At 33.2% G+C, this 8,418-nt stretch overlaps 1 long non-coding RNA gene across 1 annotated transcript; it reads right to left on the minus strand.

Annotated features, from left to right (window-relative positions):
- Positions 1-3,088: 3,088 nt before the first annotated feature.
- Positions 3,089-6,747, minus strand: LOC145116152 (uncharacterized). Its single transcript, XR_013711897.1, has 2 exons — positions 6,282-6,747; positions 3,089-3,478 (listed from the first exon to the last, which is right to left on the minus strand). It is a non-coding gene; the product is annotated as an uncharacterized LOC145116152 (long non-coding RNA).
- Between the last annotated feature and the right edge of the window lie 1,671 nt (positions 6,748-8,418).

An 8,418-nucleotide genomic window follows, 5' to 3' on the forward strand; every position in this document is an offset into this window, starting at 1 on the left:
AGGAATGCGATTTCATAGTCTAAAACAGTTAAAGCTTATGTTATGTAATTATGCTGTTGCCAATGGGTATCAGTTGTGCTACAAAAAAAATGACAGTAGAAGACTTTTAGTTCAATGTTGTTCTGGGCAGTGTAAGTTTAGGCTATGGGCTTCATGGATGAGTGAAGAAAACTCTTTCCAGATTAAGTCCCTTATAGATGAGCATAATTGTGATAGAAATTTCAAACTTGGATCAATTGTTAGCTATGCTTGGATTGGTAGCCATTTTACAACTGAGTTCTTACAAAAACAGAAAATAAGTGTTAGGATGCTTAGGGAAGAGGTGAAACAAGCTTTTGGTATAGATGTAAGTATGGGTCAGTGCATGAGAGAAAAAAACATGCTATTGAGCTAATTGAAGGCACATTGATTGAGCACTATTCAAAGCTTTGGTCATATGGTGAGGAGATAAGAAGATCAAACCCAGGATCACCTGTGAAAATGGATGTCAATACTATGGAAGATGGGAAAAATTATTTTAGTAAGTTTTATGTATGTTTTGAGGGACTAAAGCAAGGGTGGAGGGGCAGTTGTAGAAGAGTAATTAGCCTGGATGGCTGTTTCCTTAAGGGGATATGTAATGGAGAGTTAATCACTGCAGTTGGAAGGGATGCTAATAATCATATATATTTCCAATCGCATGGGCAGTTGTGTGTGTTGAAAACAAAGAGAATTGGAAATGGTTTTTGGAAAATTTAAAAGATGACTTAGGAATGGACAATGGTTTTGGAATTGCATTGATGTTAGATCAGCATAAGGTATGTTTCTTAGTTGTATTTTATTTATTAATGAAAGTTGCCTATACTATTTTACCAATTCAATTCTTAATGTGAAGGGACTATTGGAAGCTGTGAAGGAGATTTTGCCTAGTGTTGAACACAGACAGTATGCAAGGCATGTTGTTGCCAACTTTAGGAAAAGATTCCCCGGAGTAATGTATGAGAAGATGTTTTGGAAGGCATGCAAGGCATCTACTGAGCCTTTACACAATGCAGCAATGAAGGAAATACAACTTCTCAATCCTTCAGCCTTTGAGTATCTAACAGAAAAGAACCTACAATCATGGTGTAGAGCTTTTTTTTTCAGGAGGGCAATATGTATGATGCTGTAGAGAATGGGTTGTCGGAGAGCTTTAACAATGTCATAAGAGATGCAAGGAAGAAACCAATCATCACAATGCTTGAAGAGATTAGATTGTATGTTATGGAAAAGCAGTTTCACTTGAGCATGAAAGGCAGTTCATGGCCAGATTTTGAACCATGTCCATCAATTACATCCTTACTGAATCAATTAAAAAAAGCTCAAAGGTAAACTTAGTTTGTGTTTGTTAACATCATAGAGAATACTAAACTTAGACTAACTTTTAGACAATGTTATTAGATATTGGCAGGTTTTACCAACTGGTTTGAACCAATTTGAGACAAGAAACTTAGAAGAGTCTTATGTCGTTGACTTAGACAAGAAGACATGCTCTTGTAGAGTTTGGAAACTAAATGGGTATGGGTGTGTGCACTCAGTTGCAACTATTAGTTACCTAAATAGAGATGTCGGAAGTTATGTGGATCCCATGTTCTTTGGAGCTTTTTATAGAAATGCTTACAAGTATCCACTGAGAGGGATGAATGGCAGCAATATGTGGCCAAGTACCGGTTTCATACCACCACTGCCACCTTTGAAAAGGAAAATGCCAGGCAGGCCTAAAGTCAATAGAAGGAAGGACCCAAGAGAAAAGGCTACTAGAGACACTGTGTCAAAGGTTGGGAAGAAATTTCTATGTAGTGTGTGTAAACAAGTTGGTCACAACAAGGCTACATGTCCTAAAGTTGAGAAGCCCAAAAACCTCAAGGTGAAGAGAAAAAGATCAACTACTAAAGGTGGTAATGAAGAGGAAGGAAGTGGTTCAAAAACAACTGTTGCACGTAAACGGAAGCAATCTCAAGGTGGTAATGAAGAGGAAGGAAGTGGTTCAAAAACAACAGTTGCACGTAAACGGAAGCAATCGGAGAGGATTATAAAGAAAAAATTGGCAAAAAGGGTTGAAGGGAAAAATGGAGAAGGAAATTTAGGTGACAATCCAATGAATATTGAATAGACATAACTGCTATTTGGTAGTGTGTTAAGACTAGGTTGGTTGTTTGATGTGTTATTTAAGTTTGTTTCATGTAGTACTATGTTGGTGAAGTGAAAGGCTATGTGTGGTCCCATACGTTTATTGTTATTTGCATGTTTGAATGTAATGCACAATCATGGGTGTAAGTGTTTTATGTTGTGTGTTTCGTAGTAGTATTATGTGGTATGTGTTTGTTGAATGTTATTTTATGTACACTAGTAACACAAACAAAACGATGACACACAATAGCAGGGCACTTTCATTTATTTAATAGGAAAGGGATTACAAATCCATTACATACCCATTACAAATACATTGGTAAACATGAAAGGAAACCATATTAGAAATAACCATAACTTCATCTTAATAGGAAAGGGATTATAAACCCATTACATACCTATTACAACTTGTAGACTAATACCATAAAAAAAACAGCCCAACTTAGAAATAACCATAACTTCATCTTTCTAACATCAGATTGAAGCTTCTTATTTGCCCGAACCAAATTTGTAACCAAAGTTGTGTCACCAGTCGTGTTCGTACTCTCCACTTCATCTGCCCAACATATGAAGCCATCACGAGGCCCCTACAATGGAAGTTATTATTTGTTATGGATTAAGTTACCAAACCCAGAAACAAATTATCAAAATCTAGGTCAACAGTTAACATGCAATTTACATTTACCTTTTTGGGGCAAGCATAAAAGAGTCGGCCAAGGTTGTATTTAGTAGTTGACGTTCGTAATATCGCTTCACATCCACACGAGCATTCAACTGATTTCATCGAACCCTTCATTTCAGTGAGGTCACTTGAACGGTAAGAAGAATAGGAGAGCAAAAGAAAGCTTATTAAGTCCACATATGTGTCTGAAACATGAGTATATGTAAGGGTAAATTGTGAAATGACGAAATTACCCTCTTTCACACTAATTAACTGTAATTTCCATTAACTACTATTTTTCCATTAAATAAACCCGGTTACAAAGTTACTTTATACAAAATTGCCTGTGCTTAGACAGGTCTTCAATCACCTTCGCCAAAACAAACACATAAACCCTAATACAAAGCATTATACTACCAAAAGAAGACACATCCATATCTAATCAACACAAACACCACGAACCACCAAACATAAACACCAACATATCAGGGGTTCACGATACGAAGAAACTTCTCCACCATAAAACCAAAAGTTACAATCACAAGTCCAATCACCAATACAGTCAACGAAGTCACCTTTTTCTTCGTGCGCTCAATCCGACGATGCAATGCGTTAACACCAAATCTCGACCCATTTCTTCTTTCAAACGGGTGACTTCCATTTTCTGCTCTGCAATTTTGTTCCACAATCACAATAAATCGTATGCAAATCGCCAAAGTTGAGATGGTCTCGTGAATTTATAGATATTGAATCCGGTGAAAGTGGTGGTGGGGTCGCCATCGTGACTCACGTGAAAGCGAAGTATCGAGGTTATGTCGGATTGTCGGTAACCTTTAGTGGAAAAGGGTATTGAAGATTTAGGGTTTTATCGAATAAGCCATTGCTTTTATGGACTGATGGGTCCACAGTGACCCTTAGGCCCTAAGCAAGGAACCGGTCACAACTCAGTGACATGTACACGAGTTAACTCAGACTCAACTCACTTGCTGACTATGCTTATTACGTGTATGGTTTACCTGTTAAAACAGGTAACTTGACCAATTTAGCCGGTAAAGTAAAACTTGGTTCCTCTCAAGTGCGAAAAAAAAACAATAGGGACCATTTAAACCATAACTAGAAAGATGGTTGGGTCACAGTGACATTTACCCATAAACTAAAAGTACCACATGTTCTTTTTGTATTTTATTTTTGACACGTGACATTTTTAATGATTTCTACTATTTTTTGATAACAAATCAACTTCCATTCAAAATTTGAAAATAAAAAAAAATCCTATACTAATAACCTTTTCGAAATGTATAATATCAATCTTTTAAAAATCCTATTAAATCTTGGAGATTTTAATGTATTCCAAAAAATCAGGGTACATTATTTTAATTACCTTTTAATTTTTATTTTTGTCTATATAATAATCATAAACATATTCTACGTAATTTCCACGACGAGTCATCCATGTTAAAAAGATAATATTATATTGAGTCATTCATTCAATGTATTAACTCAACATTTAATATATCAAAATATTTTTTTATCCCAAATCACCTATAATTTTAACCGTTTTTCAAGCTTCACGAATGAAACGTTGTGAACAATCAAATACCTACAAAAACTTTACATAAAACAATTAATTATGAAAATACTTTATTTTTTACAATCAATTTCGTGAATAATTTACAATGAATATTATTATTAATAGTACACAAGTAATAGTTTGCTAATAAAAAACTAAATAATTTTGAAAGGACTCTCTTTAAAAATATATATTCTGATAAAGGCTCAATTTCTAAATCGTAAATATCATCATTGAAAAATTATCGTTTCATCAGCTTCGCATCGAATTCGCATACCAAGAAGTACCAATAAAAACTTAAAAACTCCATATGTCTAATGTCGTCATAAGACATGTGTTTAACCTTTCAACCTAAATACCTAATCAATGATGAATGTATAAAATAATAACACGATAAGTAAATTCAATTTTATCTCAATATTCAACCTTTAAAACCAATCAATGATGACTGTAAACAAAATAATAGGATAGTTATATAAAACTATAAGTCTGTTGTGATTAATATTGGTTTTAGATAACTTATAGTAATCCTTCTTACGATTTTTGTTATTATTATTTTAGGTGAGATGGCGTGTCAAAGTGGTTTTGTAGTAAATTTTAGTTCAATACCTCTTTTTTATGTTGTAACTTGTGAAGACTATTGTGTTTTAAGTATACGTTTTGATTTTTGAAAGTTAATAATTGAATGAATGAATTAATAAGATAAGTAGTTAATAAAATGGCTGTAGAAGATAAGATTTTTGATATGTTTATGGTGTCTAAACTAAAATTATACCAATAACATCATTACTTGTTCTATTGTCAAATTTCATTTGTTTAAGAAACGGAAGATAAAATAAATTTTTAATATTTATAATGATATAAATTTAAATGTGAAATTTAATTTCCTATCTGTTATAATAACACTTTTACACATTTTATATGGAGAAATCTTTGATAAAGTCTCAATATTTTGATCATTTTACGGTTTAATCTTAATATTTATTTTTTAAAAAGAAAAGTCTCAATTACCTAATTTTATACAACAATTTGTCATTTTTCTATGGAAAAAAAATACAGATTGTTTCGTTAATTTGGACAAAATATAAAATAATTGAGATTTTTTTGTTTAAAAGATAAAAGTTGAGATTAAACCGTAAAATTACCTAAAATATTAAGACTTTATTAGAGATTTTATTTTATATATCAAAAAATATAATCAATTCTCTCTTTCTCTCTTAAAATATTTTTGTTGAACTTTCAATATATAGGTATCGATGTTATTTATACACAGAGGATGTCTATGGACACCTTTTGATTTGAAAAATGAACTGAATAGATGGAAATAGTCTTTTACTCCTAATTTTTATATAAAAAATTTTGAAATTTTGAAAAGATATTAAAATCACATCTAAAAATTTGAGAAGACACAAAAGAGTTTAAAATTCAAAAAATTTCAAAGTCTTCCAATCCAAATAAACCAACAAAAAACCTAATAAACCTTAAAATGTCAACAATTATAAAGTTTTAATCACACCAATTATAAAAAGATACATTTTTGATATTAAAGCTAATAATGGTATACACAGAGGTGATATTATTAACAATCTGATAAAAATTTCTACCTATTAATTTTGTCACATTAATTAAGTCGGACATTTGTCAGTTTGAATCTTAGATTCAATGAAATCGTACATGTTGTATCTTTATGAAATCAGTAACATATAATTTGACATGATTCATCGAAACTTGCTGAGTTATTTGAAGTCTGCACAGTTGAAGTCATAGTAAACCATAAGACTGTCGATTCAAAACAAAGGCGGGTTTCAATTCCAAAATTTTGGCTGATTAAAAGCAACTATTGTAACCTAATCGAATGAATCAATAAGAAACAAAACGAAATTAGCTTAGAAGAATCATTACAATTACAGTGATGAAGTTGCTTCTGTTCCGACGCCCAACTTCATCTCCTCCGCCACCACCAACCCCCGCTGGATCAGATCCGTTCTCATCACATTAGCCGTGTGCTCCAACAGATCGATATCCGATTCCAGCGCGGCCCATTGGATTTCAAGTTGTTTCATGGACTCCGCATCTCCTCCCAATCGCTTTGCTTCCAATAGCTCTAGTTTCTTGCCGGCGAGCTCTGCTTTCCTTTCTCCGATCGTCGCCATGATTACCGGCAGCTTTGAGATGAATGACGATTGCCTGTGCTCCATTGGGTACGAATAAGGTCCAACGGTGGTTTACTGGTTTATGCCTTGATGGGTAGTACTCTTTATAAAGAAGAGATTTCTTGAGGAAGAATACAGTAGGGATTGGAGCTGGGCTTACATTGCGATTTTCACCACCAAAACGTTTCCATAAAAATTCATACATTATTTTTTATTTTATTCTGATTCTGATATGCAAGTTTAAAGTTTCGTTATCTTTTATAAATTATAATCAAACAAAATTTCTAAATTTTAAATAACAAATTTGGTCCTACGGGTTATTACCTTTTATAGCTTTATGCAATTTGTTTCTTAATAAATTTAATAGTTAAATTAGTTGACGATCTATCAGGTAAATAGTTAAGGCAAGTAAAATTCGAATTCATATTTTGGAGAACTTCTTTAAACTCCAAAGTCCAAACCCAACAATATTGTTCAATCCAACAACTAAATACAATTAATTAGGGGTGAGCATGGTGCGGTTCGGTGCCATTTTTGGCTAAAACCGAACCGAAACCGCAACTTCGGTTTTTTGAAATTTAGAAACCGCACCGTTCGGTTTTTATGCGGTTCGGTTTTTGCGGTTTTTTATTGCGGTTTTTTACGGTTCGGTTTTTGCGGTTTTTTATTGCGGTTTTTTACGGTTCGGTTTTTTTTGCGGTTTTTTGTTAGTTTTTTTTTGTTGTTTTCGTTTTGCCTTTTTACTAAAACTCAAGTAACTCAGCGAGTTACTTTGACTCAGATGAGGAGTGCTAATTATTTTTTGGAGATAAACCGATACCACAACTTCTTGGTTTGAAATCATATTACATAACTACTCATATAACATGTTTATAATGCTTGAATATAATACGAATTTAATATAATATTTTTTTCACAGGTACATACGATAATATCAATTAATGTATTCATAAAAATGATACTATCATCACTAGTACTCTTCATATTTAAATGTTAAAAAATGTCATAAACAATATTTTGTTATTATAATACCACTGAATGTATGCTTAAAAATATACAATCATCCTCCGATAGATAAGATAGATATTTATATTTAAATTTTTTTTAATTGTCATAAGTTCTTGGTTCTTACAAATATCAACACTTAATATATATATATATATATATATATATATATATATATATATATATATATATATATATATATATGCGGTGCGGTTCGGTTTTTGCGAGACTAGAAACTGCACCGCACCGAGTATTTTCGGTTTTTGCAAAACTAAAAACCGCACCATCGGTTTTCATTTCGGTTTCGTTTTTTTGGTTTCGGTTTATGCGGTTTTTTCGGTTTTTTGGTTTGCGGTTCGGTTTTTGCTCACCCCTACAATTAATGACTCAATATTGATAATTATCTGCAAGTTATATAGAAACAAAGAAACACAAAAAAAAAAGGTATTGAATATTCACGGGTTTAGTTCAATAAGATATATTTTTAAATCATTGAGTTAAAGAACGGGGAAATGACTTATTAGGGTAATTAACTATTGTCTTTGTACTCAATTGGTCACTTTTTTTTTTGTATCTCATTTACCATTGAACTTGTTGTAGGTGTTCACAGAAACCATTGAAACCGACTATTGAAGGTTTCCGACAATTTCTTATCTTCGGCGACTCTCCGGTCGTCTTCTCCGGCGAGCCTCCGGCAAAAATGAGTAGTTCCGACGGACTTTTCTCGACTGCCATCCAAGCGGCATCCACCGCTGGTGTTGCTGCTTAGCTTTCTCCACCCTCCCCTCTCTCCCTCCTGTCGATTTGCTGCCAGAAAAAGGAAGAAGGGACGCAGGCAGCAAGCCACCTGCCACCTCCTCCTGCCATCACCGGAACCCACC

This window comes from Lactuca virosa, chromosome 5, assembly GCF_052849685.1.
Source record: "Lactuca virosa cultivar CGN04683 chromosome 5, Lactuca_virosa_CGN04683_v6, whole genome shotgun sequence".
NCBI classification, from domain to species: Eukaryota; Viridiplantae; Streptophyta; class Magnoliopsida; order Asterales; family Asteraceae; genus Lactuca; species Lactuca virosa.